Source organism: Meleagris gallopavo, chromosome 1 (genome assembly GCF_905368555.1).
Source record: "Meleagris gallopavo chromosome 1, MGAL_WU_HG_1.1, whole genome shotgun sequence".
Taxonomy (NCBI): Eukaryota; Metazoa; Chordata; class Aves; order Galliformes; family Phasianidae; genus Meleagris; species Meleagris gallopavo.
The window spans coordinates 5,779,476-5,803,009 of NC_139404.1; the positions used below are offsets into that span (position 1 = coordinate 5,779,476).

The 23,534-nt window shown below is 39.6% G+C and overlaps 1 protein-coding gene across 3 annotated transcripts in view; it reads left to right on the forward strand.

Annotated features, from left to right (window-relative positions):
- CELF2 (CUGBP Elav-like family member 2) overlaps positions 1–23,534 on the forward strand; it is a 370,306-nt gene that overhangs the window by 38,246 nt on the left and 308,526 nt on the right. The window lies entirely within an intron of this gene.

The following is a 23,534-nucleotide window of genomic DNA, read 5'->3' on the forward strand; positions in this document are numbered from 1 at the left end:
TATCATATCATATCATAGAATGGCGTGGGTTGAAAAGGACCACAATGATCATCTAGTTTCAACTCCCCTTCACAGTTTGTTGTCTGAATTCTTTGCAAGTAAAAAAGATTTTACAGAGGAATAAAAGAGTAAAAGAAGTGTTCTGAAGCAGCCAAAAAGTGGTTAAGTAAAATTAATTTATTTGTCTAAAATCATCCCTAAAGTAAACATAAAAGCCATGATACTTTATTTAATTTGTTCTCTGGGCTAAAAATGTCTTGAGATTACTTAGTTGTAATAACTTTATATATATATATATATATATATATATAACTATGCCACATTTTCAACTGTACTGCTAGGGATTTATTGAAATATATCAACCTTATTGCTAATATTTTACAGGCGGTTCTTCATTTCAGCAATATAGAATTCAATTTAGCAGAAATATGATATTCCTTCTGAAATTTTAAATTCCCAGCAGATGTATAATTCAATTAAGTCCAGAAGATTAAAAAAACTGAAGTCATTCTCTATACGTACACTCTTCCTGCTCAGTTCCAAAATAATGAAAAACTACAGCTGTTCAGTTTTGGTTCATCTATCGCTTTGTACAGTTTTTATGGGTTTTATGTGTAATCACATTTGCAGAGAGAATTTTTATACAGTCTGCTCCATTTTGCACAGTTATTATCTTTCCACATTAAAAACAGATTGTAAAAACTGATATACAAGCCTTGGGCCCACTCCTTAAGGAAAGTAAAACATGGTCATTAATCATAGGAGGGTATGGAGGGAAGAGGAGCTCATAAAACTTAATTGTTCTGTTTCCTTGTGTTACAGGTTGGCCTTTGTTTTCTCCTCTTCCTTCCATCAACACATTTGTTTATTTTGAACTGCTTGCAGTCTGTATATGTAGAACTAAAATGGTCATTTATTTGTGCCTAACCGACTTTAGCAGAAACCGACCATGCACAACTACCTGAACAGCAGTTCTCCAAAAGCAAAGGGGTCTTTTTGTGTAAGCACTGGCTTGCTGAGAGCCCTGCCGACCCCTTCAATTTTGGCTCATGTTCAGAAGACATGGTCAGGTTTCCATGGTAAATGCTACAGTGCCTGTGATCTGTGCAGATTTCTTGGGCCTCAATTGGTCTGGTTTTGAATGTGGTTGCAGAACAGACCTGTTTGAGGGTGCTTGTCACACCTGAGCAATAGTGCAGTTTGTTACACTGTAATGCCTACACTCTTGCTGCTCCACAGGTACATGTGAGGCAAAGCTTGACTGTATTCCATATCACCTATGCCTCAGAGTTTGCATATCCTTTTTTCTAATCAAATCAGTTTATTAAAATATTGCCTTGCTCCGTCTGTCTGAATTTGCAATGCATAAGGGAATAAAAATATACTTCAGCCAGGCTTTTCAAATACAAAATAAAAATATTTTTATTCTACATTCCAAAGTGTAGGGCATCAGAAGAGTATTAAAAATAAAATAAAAAAAGTTTACTCTATGATTCCTTCCAACAAGAAAGCATTTGCAGCTCTCTCCCCAAGCAGTCAGTCAAAGCTTAAATAGCTTAAGCATCAGTGATCACCACTGCATCTAATCAACTACCTGATTGCCCAGACGAATCCTACACTGCTCAGTATTGACCTCATGAAGTAAAAATTGATTCACTGACCCGTCACTAGATTGTTTTCCAGAAAGTGTAAGGGACTTACCCATTCTTCCTTGTGTTGAAGGTGCTTCTTATGTGTATCTGCCTTGGGCAGATGACAGTGGTTTTTTTTAGTCCTCCCTTCCCCCAGTAAAACTGGAATGTGCAGCTGCTGAAATGGGAGAACCCAATTATTTTTTGTTCTGGTTCCGGTTTCACTAAAAGAAATTTGGCTTTGGGGTGGATAAATCAATTGAGGAAACATAGGTAGCAAAAAGATTAATGTTGGTGGGAGGAGAGCTATTGGATGGAAGCATGAGCAATCTCACTAGGTGAGATAGGATACCGATATTTGCTGTAGCACACGGAATAATGCTAGTGTCTTATCCACTACTTCAACAGATGTGAGACTCTGCATTCATCTGTGTTACAAAGTGGTAATCAGATCCCCATAGTAATTGTAAGCTAAGGAAAAAGTAAAAACAATATTTTCTATTGACTTGCAATTTTTATGCATGTTAAGATCTCAGTAATCATTTGGGTAGTATACCCAAATGAACATTCTTCCCTTTGTTCCTCTTAATCTGTGTTTTGGAATTTGAATTTTGTTGCGACTTCATAGTGATACAGCAACCACCTGTGTTCATTTTCTCAATGGAGTGCTGGTGGTGATGACCTTCTAGTAAATCCCACTGAGAACGTTAAGAAAAATGCCTATGCCTTCATGAAGCAAAACTTATAAGTACCTAATGTAACTTCTCATCTCCTTCTGAACCATGACCTATAAAACATGAAAATCTTTCAGTTGCATATTGTTAATGACTGCTCCTCTCCCTCATGCAGTCTGCATGCATTGTGGATACCTCCCCGCATTTACTGAGCCACCAAACATAAACACTATCTTCTTCTGATGCTGCTATTCCTTTTTATTATAGTCCAGCAGACTTTTCTTGTAATGCAGTATTTCAGGTCAAGTTTCCTACATACGGTTCACAGCAACTGGAACTTGGACAACCCTTTTTACCATCCTCTGGGCTCTCTTTAGCTGGCTCATAGATCTGTTGTAATTTGGTCCCCAAAACCTCAGTAGCAGTTATTGCTGTAGCAGTTGCTTCTATGAACAAAAATTCTCAAGCCCCATTGGGAAGTGTAAATGCAGTGACAATTGACTTTCTTTTTATCCTTCCTCTGATCAAGGTCTTTTCATCCTTCATGTAGCGTCAGCATGTTCCTCTCAAAACAAAACACCCTCTTCCCACCGTGTCCACGCTGCACTGTTCACCAGGACTTAACTGCCCTACAGAAATGATTGCTTCAGCCCGATCTGTCTAATCTGCAACAAAAACAAATATTATCCAGTAGGCTGATAATTTATTTTCTGTTTTCTTGTCGAATTTGTTGTATTGCAAAACTTTGAGTCATGTGCTTTTAGTGGGAAGCTTATTGATGCAGGAAAGGCTCAAGACTAGAACAGAAGATGCTGAGAGATTCAATCCATCTGTCTGATTCAGGAGACAATAAAATAAGCTGCTTTTCTCTTTTTTTTTTCTTTTTTTTTTCTTTTTTCCTATTAGCTAATCTGTGTTCAGACATTATCTGCGTATCCAGACATATTGCTTTTTTTCCTAAGAGCTCTCCATGAGAGAACATTTTCAGTTTCCCCATTGTACTGCAACTTTATTGTCCAGGTGGATGGCAGTACCGAGATGCTTTTTCTGTATGTGATGAGTTTCTTGAATGAATATATAATATTTGTCAGTAAATACTTCTCAATTTTTGTACAAAATCTGAACTTTCTTCATAAATGGGTTTCCTTCTCATAAATTATGACATGAACAGCAATTTAGAATCAGAATCATTTGAGTTGGAAAGGACCCTTAGAGGTCACCTAGTCCAAGCCCTCCGTAATGAACACCGTTATCGTAAAAAACATCTTCCTTATATCCAGTCTAAATTTTTCCTGTTTTAGCTTGAAATCATTCCCATTGTCCTGCCACAACAGACCCAGAGCCTGTCTCCTTTTTTACAGCCCCTTTAGTTACTGAAAGGAAGTCTCCCCTGAGCCTTGTCTTCCCCAGGCTGAACAGGCCCAGCTCTCTCAGCCTGTCCTCGGAGGGTGGGTCTTCCATCCCTTGGATGATCATTTATATTTGTGATTTAAGTGGAGAACAGATTATGCAACTGGAGCCAGGAAATGGAGCTGGGTTTCTTACCTTACCAGCCTTTCAGTCTGGCTTTTTGTATTGCAGAGAGCACGATTCCCTGTCAGCTTATAAAGGTTTTCATGGCTGATGCCCCAAAACAAGCACTATGTAATTTATGGTTTATGAGGATCTTAGTGTAATTTCCTTTTTAGAAAGTTGATAAAAGTTTTTAAAAGCTTGTGAACCTCTCATTTAGTGGGCGCAGGCATCAACCCTCACATAGCCCCCATGAGCAGCAAGTAAGCAGCAATCTGGGTTGAGTTCTGAAGTATTTCTTTTGCAAATTCCTATGGTTAAATGGGACTCAGTAAATGATGAGCACCTTCAGGCAGATTCAGGAACATACTGCCAAATTAGTAACATAGATCTCCGCAATTTGTAAGTGACTTTCTCCTTTGTTTTAAAATGTTTAATCTTTTATCTCTCGTAACTGGAGAGAATGAGACAGGGTAAAGTGGCATTTCTTTTTTGTTTATTTATTTATTTATTTTTACTCCTGGGTACACATAAGGTTTTCAATTACTTTCCTGTTTACATCAAGAGAAGAAAACAATGTTGATTGTACCCACAGGTAGTCAGCCTTTAGGTAATCAAATGACAGCAATTAATTCCTTCCACGCACAGCAATGCTCTTCCTCCTAATGGAAAATAAATACTGTCCCTTTCCATGGTGCAGCTGAAGGGGGGAGGAAGGATGGGACCTATCTATATTACACCTTTCCAAAGATTTGAGATACATTTGAAGCTATTATGGCTTTGACCTGAGTAAGCAAAAAGCCTTACTCATCTCTAGCTTTAAACGCTTGTTGGTTTTGTTTGTTTGTTTTTCTTTTGAATTGCATGGTGAGTGATTTACAGTTCACATTTAGATTTACTTAATTGGCTTCAGTGTTTTTTGGACCATTTTAAAATGAAATGTATTGTATGCTACTATTTTCAACAGTCCTGACTGTGTTTTCTTATAAAATGGAAAAAAAGTCCTCTGCAGCTCATTCTCATTTGGTCTTTTGTATAAATGATGAGAAGGATATTCATAAAGAGGTTCCAGCCTATGCATGTACTGAAAAATTCTTTAAAAAAAAAAAGTTTAAAACATGGAAAAAATTCAGTGTATGGTTTTGTTTTATTTGAATTTGGGTTTCCTGTTTCCTTTTCTTGTTTACTTACGTTGTTTCTCCTGATTTATGGCAGGAATAGTGCTGTATGTAAGACCCTGAGAGAGACATGAATTTAATACAATCCTTAGTTTAGCAATGATTAAAAAAAAATAATAATTCAACTCCTAAAAAATCAAGAACAATAACAGAAACAGGCAGCAAGCAGAGCTCTGTGAATTTATGAGACCTTCTTTTCTATGCTGTGGCTAATTTAGTCTTACATGCCCTCTTACACAAACAAACTTGAACACTGTATGCTTAATAATGCAAAGAATATTAGTGCTAATCACTCGGAAGCTTCAGTAGCTCTCTGCCACATCTATCTTCATCATATATATTACAGTGAAGTTTACTATTTTTTTTCCTTAATCCCTCAACCTATAATCTCTGTAGCTGGACAACTGAGCCTCCACTCCCAGCACTTTGGTTGTAACTAATGTCTGCATTCAGCTCACTCTATGGCTACCTCCAGCAAGCTCAAGAGAAGAAGTTGATTTTCCATGCAACTTCACCCATCCTGTGTTTAGTTTAGTGTAAAGAGCATAATTATTCTTGAGCTTCGAGTGCAGCTACGAGTGACCAAAGCCTCTAAGTCTTTTTCTCCTTAGCAAGAATACTGCTACGGTTGGTGCACATCAGCTTTGGCTGCTATCTAATGCGTGAGTTGTAAATGTGAAGTGTCCTGACTCCTTCAAGTGGCTCAAGTGCTGGGAATCTGCCTTGAAAGCTGTCAAACCAGCCAAAGCGCTGCTCCTCAGACATGATCTGTCAGTAAAAAATCCTTTCAGCCAGAAGTTGTCTCAAATAGCAAACTTGTTACCTGGGCTATCTGACCAATTTCTATTCATAGGATGGGAGAAAAGAAACATACAACACTAGAAAAATTACCTGCTCGTAATTTTTTGTTGTTATCCTGTTCTTCTCCTATACTGCTTTCCTTCTTTCTTCCCTGCCTGGGATGATGCTTGACAGATGTTTCCTCCTTATCTCACTCTTCCTTTATTGCTCTGCCAGTAGTATCTGATTGATCGAAAGTGGGCAAGCTGGTACTTACAATAGCATCCCTGGCTGATAACTCTTTTGCCACTTTTCATAAGAGAGTAGGAGTCATTGCTTTGTTTTGACTGATTTCTGGACAAATAAAAGGATAAACTGCCCTGTGGTGACTATTACTCTTATTTTGCATGGAATTTTAGGATCGTCTGAAAAACATTAGATAAATCCTTGAGCTTAAAGGCTCAGAGTGTTGGGTTTTTTTTAGTTTAAAAATTGAGCTAGACTGGGACATGAGTTGAGCTCTGATAATAACGTAAAAAGATTTGGGGAAGTTGAAAACCTTCTGTCATCTCTGTGTATTCGAATTGCTGATTGCGTTGGAAATGTAACCCTTCTGCCTGGCTGCTTCTTCCTGTTCATGTGAGCACTTAACCTGGCAAAATACATGCTGGCTGTCTATGATGCTGATTGTTGCTGGATGAAACAGTGTGCAAATTGACATCACAACTCCTGTGCAACAGGAGGACTAGTGGGGATACAGACAAGACACAATGGTCCTCCCAGACATATTGCTCCATTGCAATTCAGTTGACAGTTTTGTCTTGATGGTTCTCCAGACTACCTGAAAAACACTAGCAGTACCTGTGTGGGAAATTTTGCTGAGTGAAAGGTGGAGACTGGTTTAGATTGCCACAGTGTCTGATGCATTAGAAGTGATCCCTGTGAGGATTTTTGTCAGTGTATTTATTTTATCACTTCATATGCTATATATCATTGCCAGTACACCACATTCATCTGTGATTAACAGGATAATTTCATTCTTGACTTAACTGGGACTCTGCAAAGTAAGAAAAATGTAGTGATTGTATTGCTTTATGTGATAAGAGTTGTGTCGTGTAAGCAATTGGGGAAATGGTCTTACTTCATGTGTTTATTACAGTGCAGTACTTTGTAAAGTCCATTTGAATTGAACCAGGCTTTTGAACTATTGATTTAGCTGGCACTTTGTGCACTGAGAATAATAAACAGTTGTACTATGTAGGCAGCAGCTTGTAGGAGATGGGAGTCTGCTTGTGAATGTAATGCAGCAACTGGTGTCAGCTGCACTGATGGGAGGTAGGAAAGAATACAGCAAAGCATGAATTAAAAATAATGATAATAATAAAAAAATGTTTAACGATAAACTGCATAAGCAGGAACATAGAGACCAGCTTTAGGAAATCCCATAATATGGTTTGTAACGATGTGTGCTTTGCTGAAATAATTCACACTGTTCAAATTAGAAATTGATCTAATAGGAGAGTACTATATGTATTTCCATTGGGTAGATATGTGCTTGTATGGGCTAACCCTCTCCTTCTGTGGGAGATACCTTAAAATAAAGAACTACAAAAAATATTGTCTGGAAATTTTCTATACAGCTTAAGTATTTGTAGGTTATTTATGAGGCTTGCAGCATGATAATGGAGGAGAACTTAAATCTTTCTGTTTACTAATGTAGAGGAATCAACTTTTCCCATCTGTGAATGTGTGGAAGAAAAGGGTGCAAGCCTAAGGATGGAGCAAATGTAGGAGGTGGAAACACAAATCTTGATGCTAAGGTCACCAGCAGTATGAGATAATGGGGACAATACTTTGTTTTTGAGACTTCTGACAAGTAATGAACACAGATCAAACTGTCATAATTCTGTTCACTTAGTTGGTTTTTCCTTTCTTGTTTTAACCTAAAAACCTGCCAAGAACCACATCCATTAAAAGTGTAGTCACCAGCTTTGTGGAAGACAATGGGCAAAATCATGCTGTCGCTCTGTAGGCAGGACTCCTATGGATCTTGTGAGCACTGCTGGAAGACAGCTGGCATATCTTCACCAGAGGCATGCAAAAAAACAAATCACAGCTCTTTGGGTAATAATTTTGGAATTGGAGTAGATTTGTGACGTTTTCGGTGGTCTAGCCTTGATTTCAAATAGCAGGATATTTTTTTTTTTCCTTAATTCTGTAACACCAGCAAAGCTTTTTCCATCTTGCTGATCTGTTGTGACCATAAAATGGAGCTAAACCCTCACTGTTCAGCTTCATCACTGCTGGGAGGGTTTGTGCAGTACCTCCATGAAGAGAGTGGGTCCTCTGCTCAAGTTTACTGTAGGTGGAGGGGACAACCTATGTGTTACCCTGGCAGCTATTTCACATGTACATAGGTGACTCTGAAAGTAATACCTCCTGTTTACTTCTGTGGAAACTATAACAGATACAAAAAGAACAATAACACTATTTGATAGAGCAATTCTCAGCTGCAAAATGCTATTTTTCAACATAGTCAATACCATTAGCTATGCATTTTCATCAGCGGTGAACAAAAGCCTGCCTGCTACACTCATAAAAATCTGCACCATCAGAGGTGACTCATTGTTTCACAGTTGCTATGACAGCATAATTACTAGGAAAATGTTGCCTGTGCAGTCCATCTTTCATCAGCCTGAACTGATGAAAGTCAAAAGGTGCCAAATCTGGACTACATGGTGGGTGTTAGGACAGTCCAGAAAAGACTGGCAATGTGCTCTACGGTCTTCAAACTGTTATGGGGACTGGTGTTATCAGGTTGCAAGAGAAAATTTGTCACCTTCTCTGGCCTCATGGTGGAAACTCAAGCCTTCAGCTTAGTCAGCATTGTGATATAGCAGTCAGAATTGATGGTTTATCCAGGCTCCAGGAAATCCAGAAGGTTTATCCTTTTCCTATCCCAAAAGACAGTTCACATCACCTACCCACTGAGGACTGTGTCTCGAGCTTTTCCTTCAATGGGGAATTCACATGTCGCCACTCTATGACTACCATTTTTACTCTGGGTCATAATCGTGACATCATGTCTCGTCATTGGTAATGATGTGATCTAGGAAACTGTCACCTTGACCCTTGTATTGGTCCAATAGGTCCTACAAACTTGCATACTTTCTTTCTGTTCCTGTGTGAGCATTTGTGGGACATATCTGGCACAAACTTTATGATATTCCTACGTTTCAATGCACTGAAACAAATATTCAGTTCCATACCCAGTTCCCTGGTCATAATACACTGGTATACATGGATGAGCTGATTGAGATGCTCTTCATGTTGTGGTGTGACACCTGTGCATGGCCAGCTGGGATGTGGCTTATCTTTCATGTTGCTGTCACCACATCTGAAACACACAGCCACTGCATCACTGTGCTCACATCCATTGTTTGATCTCTATAAATGTTCAGCAAGAGTCAGTGAACGGCAATGGGTGCCATTTTTTTTCACATGGAGGAATTCAGTTCTACACCTTTACTTCATACGCACTTCCATGTCAGACACCATTTTGTCAGATTGCTCCTCTGCTGCAATCTGTCACATGGCAACAAAATGTAAGGGACTGTTGGTGGGAAGATTCAGACTCTACTGCCATACCACCAACATCTGCCTCTGCCATAGTGGGCCAACATAATAAAATAGGAGACATTTACTTTTGGAGCAACCCTTTTACTTTTATATGTATTTAATTTTAATGATTTATATCCATTCCAACCTTATGTTAGAATTTGAAGTAACTGATTCTATGTTTATAGAGAAGCTCGGAATTAACACTGACTTTTTTCTCTTTTAAATATTTTTTATTCCCCTCTGTGGTGCATATGAGCATTCATGTACAGAAACTTTTTTTTCCTTCTTCATTTGGGTTTGCCATGTGCCTACATTTAAAAATGTGCTAAAAGCTTTCTTGAATCAGATTTGGTATCTAGCTAGTCTGACTGTCACTTCTAACACAAGTAACAGAAATTAAGGGCTTTTGGTGAGCTTTACGTAGCCAAGGTGTTCTGTGGTTCTTGAATCTCTGGGTGAAGCTGTTGGACCATACTGAGTGTGCAGAGTTCACAGTTGACTTGTAATAACTACTTAAAAAAATATTTGATAATATAGCCTCCACCATTTCATGATACGGTCTTCATTCGTCCCTTTATATGCAGCACAGATGAGATCACACCTCAATGTTCAGTTTTGTGCACCTCGCTACAAGAATATTGAGTTGCTCAAACACAGGCAGAGAAGAGCAAAGAAATGGTGAAGGGAGTAGAAAGCAAGAGTTATAAGGAGGGAATGAGTGAATTGAGGCTGTTTAGTATGGCAAAAAGGAGGCTGTGAGGAGACTTCATCAGTCTCTACAACCACCTGAAAGGAGGTTGCAGTGAGATGGGTGCTGGTCTCTTTTCTCAGGTGATACGTGATAGGATGTTAGGAATTGGCCTGAAGTTGCACCAGGGGAGGTTTAGATTGGACATCAGAAAGAATTTCTTCCTAGAGAGGGTGCCAATCATTGGAAAGGGCTGCACAGGGATGTGGTCCACATCCCTGGAGACATTTAAGAGATGTGAGGATGCTGTACTAACACATGTGGTTTAGTGCTGGGACATGGTAGGTCAGGTTGATGATACAGAAGGGCTTTTCCAACCTAAATCATTCTATGATTCTATAATCATCCCTAGATATTGATCACAGACAGGTTTTTGCCTTGCTCCAAATCACATCAGCTTTCAGCCATGGCCAAATTTTGGCCATATGACATCTGAAATGTGGTTCTGGTTTAATTCAGGTTCCCCTCCTGTATTTGGGATGGTTTCATTGCCCTTATTCACTGTGAGATGTACACAGTGCTTTGAACCTTGCAATGAAGATTTTGCATGTAAATGTCTGAATACAATAAATGTTGTATGTAGTTATTTCTGTCATGTTGTGTGAGCCATGTCATTGTTTGGGTTGAGAACTGGCTGACTGGCAGAGCGCAGAGGGTCGTCGTTGGTGGTGCAGAGTCTGGCTGGAGACCTGTAACCAGTGGTGTCCCCCAGGGGTCTGTGCTGGGTCCGGTCTTGTTCAACATCTTCATCAATGACCTTGATGAGGGGATAGTGGCAACCCTCAGCAAGTTTGCTGATGATACAAAGTTGGGAGGATTGGCTGACACGCCTGAAGGCTGTGCTGCCATTCAGCGAGACCTGGACAGGCTGGAGAGCTGGGCAGTAAGAAACCGGATGAGGTTCAACAAAAGCAAGTGTAGGGTCTTACACCTAGGGAGGAATAACTGCATGCACCAATACTGGCTGGGGGATGAGCTGCTGGAGAGGAGCTCTTCAGAGAGGGACCTGGGTGTCCTGGTGGATGACAGGTTGGCCATGAGCCAGCAGTGTGCCCTCGTGGCCAAAAAGGCCAATGGCATTCTGGGGTGCATTAAGAAGAGCGTGTCCAGCAGGTCGAGGGAGGTGATCCTCCCCCTCTACTCTGCCCTGGTAAGGCCTCATCTGGAGTACTGTGTCCAGTTCTGGGCTCCCCAGTACAAATAAGACAGGGATCTCTTGGAAAGAGTCCAGCGGAGGGCCACAAAGATGGTGAAGGGCCTGGAGCATCTCCCCTATGAAGAAAGGCTAAGTGAACTGGGTCTGTTTAGCCTTGAGAAAAGACGACTGAGAGGGGACTTGATCCAGGTTTATAAATATCTGAGGTGTGGCGGCCATAGCGGTGAGGCCAGTCTCTTTTCAGTGGTACGTGGAGACAGGACGAGGGGAAACGGACATAAGCTGCAGCATAGGAAGTTTCGCACAAATGTGCGTAAGAACTTCTTCACGGTGAGGGTGACGGAGCACTGGAACAGGCTGCCCAGGGAGGTTGTGGAGTCTCCTTCTCTGGAGATATTCAAGTCTCGCCTGGACGCCTACCTGTGCGACCTGGTGTAGGGAACCTGCTTTGGCAGGGGGGTTGGTCTCGATGATCTCTAGAGGTCCCTTCCAACCCCTACAATTCTGTGATTCTGTGATTCTGTTTGCTGCTATTTTTTATTTTTTTCCCCTCTGTTTCCCTGCAGAAGCAAGGATTACATAGTTGAATTGTCTGCCGGCCCCCTGTTTTTCCTCCTGTTGTCTCATCAGCTTCTTAACTAAATTTGACAGGCAGAAAGGTCTAAGGTATACTTAATTTCTGCCAATCTCATGAAAATAGCAGGCCTTACAGAGGAGAAAAAGTAGTCTCTACAAAGGCAGGTCAGAAGAGCAGCCTTTATTAGCTATTCAAATGTCTGTGCAGGAGTGCAAATTTGAGATATAAATCAATAAGAAACCAAGCCATGTTGGGACTGCCACTTACCAAACCACCCACCTTCCTCCCACCTCTGCCTTCAGACGGATCATCAGAGGCAGACAGGGCACAGTTCTCCACCGAGGACCACTGTCGGGTGACAAGAGTTGGGGGAGTCTTACACTGAAGATGGGTGGCAGCTGGGGAAACTCATTTTGGAGGAAACATTTATTTTTGAACTGACTTTGAAGCAGGGGAGGGCAGGGCAGGGATGTGTCTCTGCTTAAATGTCCTGTGCTGCTGCCTCTGCGCGTGTGTGCATGCTGATTAACTACATTTCTTTGTAGCTTGGTAGTGACTTCATCCAGGGGAAATGGAAGGACATGCAGTTAAATAACGTTCTTTGTGTATCTGTAATTTCTGGAGCTGCCTGTGAATGCTAATGCTGTTATTCAGTAATCTGTTTCTCAGCTTTCGTAGCAGCACTGGAAGTTTTGTGAACTTGTAGGTGAATTGCCCAGTGAAACCACAGCAGATTGGTAAGGGCACAATCTGGTTTTGTACATTTCTTGGAAAAAACTCCATTTACTTGAAGGAAAATCAAAAGGAAAAGGATGACCCGAAAGCTTGTCTAAAAAGTAAATAAATCTAGAGATAAAAAAATCTTCACATATGGGAATTCAACACTGAAAAGAAATCTATGGCAAGGAGATTTTTTCAGTCTGAAATCTGTGGATTTGCTTTTTTGTTGTTCCCTACTTCTGGCTGCCATTCTGCAAGATGGAGGTGTTAATCTATACATAATGAAACTTCAGAGGTCTCACTTACTGTATCTGTATATAGCTCCAACTGTTCCTAACTGTTCTTTGAGCTCCCTGTGAATGCATTTCACATAATAATCAAAGGAAATAGCAGAAAGTCTGTAATTAGAAACCTAACAAGTAGAACTTATACGGAGAGCTAAAAAAGCTAGCATTCACACGTGTTGACTTGCTTTACACAATTCAGTGAGAAATATCCATGTCTTCACTAGGGTAAAAAGCACTTCAAAACAGAGTACAGGAATTTGTGATGTGCATGGATCACTTTGAAAATCAATCTTTTTTTTTTTTTTTTTCCTACTGAAAGCTGTCCTGAAGGTGAAAGAGTTGTTACACTCTCCAGCTTTTTGGGTTTTTTTTTTTTGTTCTCCTCTATGTAAGTTAGTAAAGTGGAAATCTTTCCAGTAAACAGACTGTGAGATTAGTACGATTAAAGACCTAGCTAATACCTGTGCTGAGTCAATAATGGAACACCTTACATAAAGGTACCAATCATTCCTTATGGACCAGCTCCACGCTTGTTCTTACTTTCTGGCACACTGTGTGCTTTTCACTTGCTAGACAGGAAAGAAAGCATAGTCTAGGCAAAAAGTACTTTGAATTTAACACTTTGTGGCACATACATAAGTGTAATTGAAGTGGAAATTGGCTTTTAGCTTAGTATTGCAATATACTGTATACTGAATTGCTACATATATACTCGGGGTTCTAAGCCTCTATTCTAAGTGGCTCAGGGGAAAGTTTGTCTTTGTGAAACTAGTCTGATAACAGGCCTGAACGTCAGTTGAGTATTTTCTTGTTTTCTCTATCTTTGAAAAGATAGGCAAGAACTTATGCATGTTGATAATATTGGAGCTTGAAGGGAGAACTTCAGTAGCTGACAGATGATAGTGCAACTGTCAACACTATGTACAGGAGCAAACATCTCCAGAGTTATAAGTGTTTTTAATTCCTATTCCTTCCTATTTAAAATGCAAAGCTTTTAGGAACTGAATAGCCTCAGCAATAGTGTGGGGCGTGAATCTGGCATTAAGGAGCATTACTTGGGTGAGTCACCATCAAGAATATCCTGAAGCAACTGGGGTTCCCTTCGAGGTGTCTCCCATGGTCCCAGCCAAACCTGGCCACATTTTGCTTATGAGACTTGACGAGATCTTAGCCTGGGGTGGGAATGGTTTCTGCAGAGAGCTCCATGGATTCAAGGAATAGGACAGATTGGGGTCAGGCTGATGAGATTTAAGTTGATGTACATTTCTTGAAATGAAAAGGTCATGTTGCATTGAAAAATAAGGGGTTTTTTTGTTTATGGGGTTTGTATATTGGCTTGAACTTCACTGATGGGTAGTATGGTCCTCCAAGGTAAGGGAATGGGGTCATCTTTGAGTACCAGAGCTTGTGTAAGGATTTCAAGTGGTTACAAATCATTCATCTGATATGGCCCAGTTGTTCAGTTAATGACAGTCCACTCCACCCCTCCCTCATCTTCAGTACTTCCATATTTAACGATCCCTGTCCATGGCTTCAGTAAACTAATATGCAAAAAAATATTGTGCCTCCCTCTGGGATGGCTGATCAGCTCCATTACCACCCCACTTCTTGATGGATTCACCAAGGAGATATGTGGAGATCTGACTGAGAAAAGCTCCTTTTGTCTCTGCTTAAACCTACTTAAATCTAGACAAACAAGGATTTTCAATGGGGTAACTTCAATGAAATTTTGTTGTTTTTTTTTAATCATTGTTATTATTTATTGAAACTTCTTTTTTCCATTGGAAAAATTACAGCATCACCTCAAAATCATAGCTGTGCTCTGTGCTGTCTGTAAATGCAACAAAAAGTAGCTTCTAGCACAAAGAGAATATAATATGCATATGTGTATATATGCATATTTCTGTGCGTAAATATTTATTGATAGGTATATATATAGGTGTATATGTGTATTTAAAATTATAACATAAATGGAGAGAATTATCACTAAAACTGGCTCCATAGCTGGAAATGAACTGTCTCTATTATAGAAAGGTGGGCTAGAACTTTCTGGTTGTGCATTTGAGACTGCTTTTAAAGGAATTAAAGTGATAACTATTTTTATTCTTCTGCATATTTTTTCTCTATGTCATTCATTTGTTAACAACTATTGTACTTGCTCCCAATTTCTGTCTGTCACAGAGGTGTGATGACTTAGGTCAGATCTCATATGTAACGTGTCCCTAACGTCAGTTTGAAATACAATAGGTTCTCCCTAGGGCATGTATATTAAAAATCCTAGCAATTTTAATCAATATTGCTGCATTTTTGCTTGTGTGGTTGGTGTGGTCACTCTGAGGAGCTGGCAGCAGAAAGATAAATCTTCAATTTTCATAAAAACGCCTACATTATGAACTATTGGAAACTGTGTAACCAAATGCTACTATTGACCAACACCGCAGTACAAATGTATATTCACCTGTTCTGCAGTACTCCTCCCTAGCGGGAAGTATAGCCTTTTCCATTTTTACTTTCTTTGACCAAAGCAATTGGAACACCAGTAGCATCTAAAGTTGAGAATATTCCCACTTGAGTGAATGTGATAGGAACAGATCTCCATTCAGTAGGCAAAAGAGTTGTGCCAAGCACTTTAACAGCAAGATAGGTTAACCAGTTTATAATTGTCTTTAATTTGCACATGCAGAAGATGTAACATTTATCTGACACTGTTTGGCATTGGGAAAAGTGCAAAATTCTACCACTCCTTTGAAAAGAATAAAAGAAATAACTTCAGATCTCATATTTGAAACAGAATATCCTGCTGATTGACCAGGCATATTGGTATTAGTAAGATTTTTTGATCTATAGAGCTGAATGATCACTGCAAGTAGTGAACATGCACACAAAGAAAGATCAGCTCCATGGCAGGGAACACGTAGTTTTGTGTTTTTATTTTTTTTTCTGCTCTTTTCCAGGAGTATTTCAGAAGGCTCAGCCCTTTTCCCTGCTGAATGCATGCTGAATACTTGCTTTTCTCACTTTTGTCCTCAGAGACCTGGAAAATTTTATAACTGAGGTTATCTGAGTTTTTGTCCAGTTTTAGTTATTCTTAATAATGGAAAGAAGAGGCTGTCCTTCCCATCCCACCCACTGTTGCACCCTTTTACTGCAAAAATCTGGTTTGTCTTGTGAGTGAGAAATGGATGAGGAACACGTTACCTACCATAGGCCTGTGCACTAGTCCTGTCATTTAGAATTACAGAATCACAGAATGGTTTGGGTTGAAAGGGACATTCTAGATCATCTAGTTCCATCCCTACTCTCACAGGGAGCAATGCCTTTCACCAGATCAGGCTGCCCAGGATCCCATCCTTGAATGCCTTCAGGGTTGGAACATCCACGTGCACTGTGCCAGTGCTTCACCACCCTCTGAGTAACAAATTTCTTCCTAACATCTAACCTAAGTCTCTCCTCTTTTAGTTTAAGACCATTTTCCCTTGTCCCATCTCAATCAGATCATGGAAAAAGTCAATCTCCCTCCTGTTTGTGAGCTCTCTTTAAGAATTGAAAGGTTGCAAAGAAGTCTCCAAAGAGCTTTCTTTTCCCCAGACTGAACAAGTCCAACTCCCTCAACCTTTCTTCATAGGAAAGGTGCTCCAGCCCTCTAATCATCATTGTGGCCCGTAGTCTCATGTTGGGGACCCACTTCTGAACTTCTTAAGTAAGGTTGCATTTTCTTACTCCATAGTGTTCTACAAACTTCCATCTTTCTTTGCAAAAGTTTTTGCAGGAAATACCCACAGGCTTTAATTTCGTAGTTACTGCTGCATTTTTAAGTTATTTTTCAACGGCTGCAGTGAATGGCTTTTGCTTTCAGTGTTTCTGTTCTGTAGGAGGAAACTGTAGGTGGTTACAGCTGTAACGTGTGCTCCATAATCTCAGAGCATTTGTTCAAAAAATTTCCCGTTTGCTCTGTTTCAATTTTTAACCAGTTGAGCAGCATATTCCAGTGCCTTGCTATTTCACTGCTGTGGGCTCAGTTGTGTCCCACCAACCCTTGGAGCAGTTGACAATTGTGACAGGACCTTACCAGACCCACAGCCTCTAAGGAGACAGTGGGATGAGGGATGATGGCTGTGCTGTAAGCCCAGCAATCACTGCAGATGGGAATTGAGGCGAGAGGCTTCTCTAGATTTTGTTTTGTGTTTGCTTGGTTTAATTATTTTTCCCTGAGCTTCTGGCCAGCCCATCCACAACCCACATTTCAGCTGAAGCCCCTGGGGCAAGGCAGGTGTCCTTTTGAGTACGTATTAGGGAGCAGTGTGAGTCTTCATGTTGGTAGCCAGCAGCAGAAAAGCCAAAATATTGATTGGGAAACGTGTAACAAAAGGATACAGCTTCCTTAGAGCAAGCAGAAGGCATGAGCAGCAGGCAGTTTGGATAGGAAGAGGGACTGTGGAGAAGGAGCAAAGAGGGAAAGGACCACCACTTGTCCTGATTTATATCCATCCTGACTATTTGGCAGCATGTGTATGTTATGTCCTCATGCTAATGCTCTCTGCAGGTTTATTTTTTTCCCCTCTTGTTGTGATGATGTGGTATTTGCAATGTAAGTTTCCTTGATACTGTTGTTATAGAGACATTTCTCCTTGTGCCAACTATTAAGAGCTATCATGTGCAATAGCATTTGAGCTTATTCTTTTCCTGGCATTAGCAAAGAGATTTATTCTCTTTGTAAATGTTGAAATGTTTTGCAGCTTAGTTATAAATATAGTGAAATCATGTTGCTTTAGTTCCAGCATCTGGTAGGATCACTGTAAAATATAATTGAGTAAAAATTAGACTTTAAACAGCAATTTTGTTCCTATTTTGCTACTTTGAAACCCCGAAATCCAACTTTTTTGTCTCAATGGCTATAAACAAATCTCTTCTTTCTTTCATGAAACTAAAAATAACTACAAATGCAGTCTCTTTCCCAAATTGCTTGCAATTTATATTAGCAGTGGCTTCAAGACTTCAAGTGTGGATCTGCCTATTGAATAGCCCTTGAACGGAGGGATTCAGATTGTGGGCTTTGTCAGGAAGACAACCAGACACAAGACTCTGGTTGCCTCTTGTTTACTATTATTAATGTTCAGTTTTGATTATTTGGTAAAGAAATGAAAGCTAGATGATATGTTTATGAATCTTGTTGCTGTACATGTAGGTGTTCTATGCGGTGTGCGCCTGGGACGCAGGGGTCCATTTTTTGTGCTTCTAAAATGAAGTATTCAACACTTCTCTTAGGGAAGTACACAGCAGGTCTGTGGTGGAGTCTGAAACTGAAATAAAGGATCTATTTATTCTCTCCACACTTTTTTTTTTTTTTTAAATACTTTTTTCCCCCTTGCCCCCTTTTCTTTTATTCTCTTTTTACTGTCTTATTAGGGGGAGCCTTTGGACCAAAAGGCTATTGAAGTTCTATCCCAGGCTTTGCCTTTTCAAATCTGCTCGATTTTTGTTCAGTTTTGCTCAGTGCTAATGACAGGGACAAATCTCTGTTCAGGAGAAGAGGCTGCTTGGAAGTAGGCTGTGAGCTGTGTTTTTCAGAGCACTTCCATGAACCAGTTCTGAGCTCAGTATTTCAGTTTAACCTTTTCCCTTTTACAAGGTAATTCAAGTTCTAAATTCCCCATGTATTTTAAACCAGTTGATGAAATTCCTGTGATTTCTCTGCAAGAAAGAACTTATACACAGAGACCTGAAGAGGAGAATTGCCCCTCTTGCTGCTGTTTCAGAGATTCTTGTTCATGTAGTTCATTTTTGAAAGAGTGAAATATTTTGAAATACTATAGTGGAGTCACCTTCCCTGGAAGTGTTCAGAAAAAGGGCAGTTGTGGCAATGAGGGACATGTGTTGGCAGTATGGTGGGCATGGGCTGATGGTTGCAGCAGATGATCTTAGAGGTCTTTTCCAACCTCAATGATTCTATGACTGTGATTTGCATTAGCTCTTATTTGCAATTTGTATTTCTGAATAAAAGTAGTAAGAAAAATACTGAAGACATATATGGGAGGGCTGTGGTTTTGCCTCAAAATGCATTTCTTTAGTCCCAGCTGGTAGTTTAGGTACTCTCGGGAAGGCTCTTCTTGACAAACCATATCTCTGCTATGAAGAGAATTGTGGCCATAGTCAGAAATCTGTTACATCTGTTAAAAACACATAAAACATGGACCCTGCCACAAACATTTCCTCTAAACTTAGTTTAAAAGCAGATAAAGTGGGCAAAGGATGAAGAAGGAAACAGCTCAACTGTGATCCTGCTGTAGGTTTCCCAATTCCCATGGTTTAGATTACACTGTTCATAATCTACCAAAGACTTCAGCCCCTGGAAGACAAAGCCAGAAGAAAAATAAAACTAACGTAGCTTAGCAGTACCAGTTTGCTATCTTTTTGCATCACAACACTTATTTTACAGCATTCAGAAAAGATGCGTTGCATAGAGAATTTTACGTGCCATATCTTCATTTAAAAGCTGTGGCACACGTTAAATTTAATTACTCTCCTTCTATGGCTTAAATTGAGGGCAGCTTCAAAAATGAGGGTGGCTTCTATTAAACTTAATTACTTTTCCCTGCAGTCTGCATGGTTAGTAATCATGGGTAGATTCTAAACAAAGATACAGCAGAGAGATTCTTTTATGAGAATAAGGTTGGAAAGCAGCCTATAAAATATTGAGAGATGCCAAATACCTTTTATATGCAGCTTTAATTTATTATTGCTATAGTTAGAGAATATAATAATAATAATAATAATAATGTTGCAGTGTGGTTAAGAAGGGACTGTTGGGGAAGGGGTGTTAGTTGAATTTGGCCTTGAAACATTTAAGCAATGAATTCTTCAATTTCTTCAAGTTCCTTTGCAGATTTATGAGGTGAAAGAAGGTTAATGATAGAATTTTTTTTATAATGTCTTCTATTGACTATAGATGGCAGATCTGACAGTTAAAATGAAAATTGTTCCAGAAGAAACTTGAGTCAAACTAATTATTGGAGATGTTATAGGGATGTATAATTATATTCACCTTTAAAAAAAAAAAAAAAAAAAGAGGGGAAAAAAGTTTTATTACAACTGTGCTTTTTAAAGAACAAGTGGAGATATAAAAGCTGTAATTTTTCTTAATTATAGCTAACTGTAATTGCACACGACTGCAATATGCAGCACATCAGCAGCAGATTAAGAGATCCTGGCATATGTGTAATGTACAGAACAACTTTGAGCAGAGGTGCAGTTTTATGAATACAGTTATGTATAATTTCAGTCTCTTACTTTGGATTCCATCCATGTTGATTTTATTTTATTTTTATGGCTATTGTTGCAAGATAATTGTCACTGGCACGGTGCTTCCGTGGTGATTTATCTGCTCCAAATGAGTCAAAAACCTTCAAAAGGAAATCTTGTTTTCTTCTATACCAATGATCTGATGTGACCAGGAGAGATTTTCTGAAATATCCTTGTGTATGTATTGATGCAGATAGAAGGCTGGTGGGATTTTTATTTATTTATTTATTTATTTATGCATTTCAATATAACAAGCATCAAACTCCCAGGATTTTGCTGTGTGGTTGAAAATCTTTGTTAGCTGTATATCCACCTGTTTTTAGATTCAAAATCCTCAAAAATGTAACCCACTGAGTCTTTAGCCTGTGCTGCTTTGAACAAAATCTAGGGATGTGAATGCCTAAAGGTGGTACACTCTGATTTCATCTCTTTGCTCCTTATTTACAACTTACCTTTTTGCAGATGTGTGCACACAGCTCCCGGTTTTGGCTGCAATTTTGCCTGTAAAACTTTGAGCCTGAACTAAAAAGGGAATGTGGATGCTTGAAGGAGGCTGCTGAGCTTCTAGACCACTGGTTGTATTTCCTATTGCAAATCCGGTCATTGCTGAAAGAGTGAGGATCAATGCATGCTGTATTATTGATGAATGTGCACGTGTTCTTGTGACAGTAATTTCTGCATCTCTTGAGCACTTCAGATACTTTCAGACGTTGTCTCGATATGCCAGAATCCTCTCTGATGTTCTCAACCTGTTTTAAGCTGTTCCTTTTACCTAAAAATAAACAAAATCCATCTGTCACTGAATGCTTTCCTTTCAAAGCACAGTTTTACAAAATGTTTCATTCTTGAAGCAGAGGCAGGTTTCAGAGTTAATTCAGCTTAAACTTTGAGGACCAGAAGGCATCTTTTGTGCTATTGGATAGAGTTGGGTCTTTGCCCTGGCTTGCACAAACTACAGCACTGAATGCAAGGAGATATACATCTTTACATCTATACATCTATACATCTATACATCTATACATCAGTTTGTTCAGTAGCCTTGTACTAAAGAAAAAGCATATATTTGAGTACTGTGTTCAGTTTTAAGCCCCTCACTACGAGAAAGACATTGGAGCTCCAGAGTGTGTCCAGAAAAGGGCAATGAAGCTGTGAAGGGTCTGGAGCTTATGGGAAGCAGTTGAGGGAACTGGGATTGTTCATCTTGAGGAGGCTCAGGGGAGATCTCATTGCTTTCTACAACTCTCTGAGAGGAGACTGTGGTAGGTGGGGATCAGCCTCTTCTCCCAACTACAAGATGAAAGAGAACAGCCTCATGTTGTGCCAGGGCAGGTTCAGGTTGGATATTAGGAAAAGCTTCTTCTCAGAAAGATTGGTAATGTATTGGCACAGGCTGCAAAGGGAGCTAGTGGAGTTACCAGCCCTAGAGCTGTTCAAAAAACATGTAGATTAGATATGGCACTGAGGGATGTGGTTTAGTAGGTACTACTAAATACCAATATTGTAATATTGGTGGTAAGTGGACAGCTAGACTAGATGATCTTAGCTGTGTTTTCCAACCACAATGATTCTATAATGTATGTCTATCCCAAAAGAGTAGAAGAAGTCTTTACAAAAGCACAGCATGCTTTAGAAAAAGAGGTTTCATTGAGAAGAACAGGGATGAATGAGAAGTGAGAAGAATCATAAAGAACGGGGAGAGATGGATAATTTAGATCATATCAAAACACAAGCAAGCAAGCATTCTTGCAGGTATCAATAAGAAATCAAAACTTGTGGTTTCTAAAGATTTAATGCACAGAGAATCTCCTGATAAGTGCCACATTCTAGATAGAGCAGTCACTTCAAATGGCAGCACCAGAGCAAAAATGTATCTGTTACAGTGCGGCTAATAAGCAAATGTGAGCAGTACTTCTTGACAGGAGGCTGTGGGTGTTTTTTAATAAATCCATGTTAAGTAGCAAAGGGATAAAAGCTGAAACTCAAATAGCAATCCACTTCAGCTACCACTTTCTCACTTGAAGTATAGATGGATGCATTGACCCCGATCGGAAATTCTTTAAGGATAATTCTGGTTAGTAGAAGCTAATGTGAAATTAAATGTTTATACATTTGTGCATGTGTTCCTGGAAAAGGTACGATTCTGAATGCTGAACATGTTGCCCGCTCTGTAGTTAATACAGTGTTGCTTGTGCTCTGCAATAAACTATTATTTCTGTACTACTTCTGTAATTACATTTAATAATCAGCTCTCACAGTCCAATAGTATTAAATGTAGGAGTCTTTTCAACAAACTATGATAAATAACTCCTTGCAGAACTGCTGTACTTGAGGAAGCTTTATGACTCTCTTTGTAAGATTTGTCATTTTCTTAAGGCTGCTTCAAAAAGCTTCTGAGCTTCGCTCCGGACCATCACTATTTTCTCCCTTCCCCCTCTCCCTGTGAGTGGAGCTGGGTAAATGAAGCTTAATGTGCCATTTCCAAGCACTGTGACACTCCTCCAGGGCTGGTTACATTTACCATTGCTGAAGTCTAAATAAGCGAGTTTTAATGAGCAGGAATGCTTGCTAATAGCCGATTCAGGTACTTAGTAGTCCATGTTATTTAACTGTGGTGGAATTACAGTACATAAATGGTTGAATGATTAATAGATGTACCTGCTATATATTGCAGCCTAATAGTTTATGCCATTAAAGAACTACCTTAAAGATCTTCTGGTTTGGATGTGGCTAGGGAGAAAAGAACTTGCTTGTATATTTATTTCACTGCTAACATACGCCTTAAAACACCTCAATAATTTCACATCACCACCAATAGTTTGCTCAGTAACATGAATAAACTCACTGGAGAATGTTGGTACATGTATAATTTGGCTTCCTGAAATGGCCAGCTCAGCAGCTTTCTCTTTGCTTAGGGCTGGCAGAAATAAATTCAAGCTGGCCTTTTAAGGTCACAAATAAAGCAGAGATCTGATTTTCTCTCTTCTCCTGTCCCGTTAATTTTGGGCAGTGATAGAGAGACCACCAAGTGTGATTGTATTTTTTTTTAAACTCTTCTGATCTGTGTACAGGCAGGTGGCAAGGGGGTGGGGGAGAGGAGAAGCTAAAACTGACAGATGAACAACAAATGAACAAGCATGAAGAAATAATAGCGTCCAACATCTGTTGCGGTTTGCACTGAGATATTACTCCAGAAAATACTGCAGTATTTATGGAAATAATATAAGGATTGTTTTTAACTGCAGCTAACGGGACAAAAGGCTGCTGCCTGCCTGTCTTATTCCCAGGTTCCTTTCTGCATTTTCCTGTACCATTGCACACTTCAATCTGGCACTGCTGTTTTTTGGATCACGA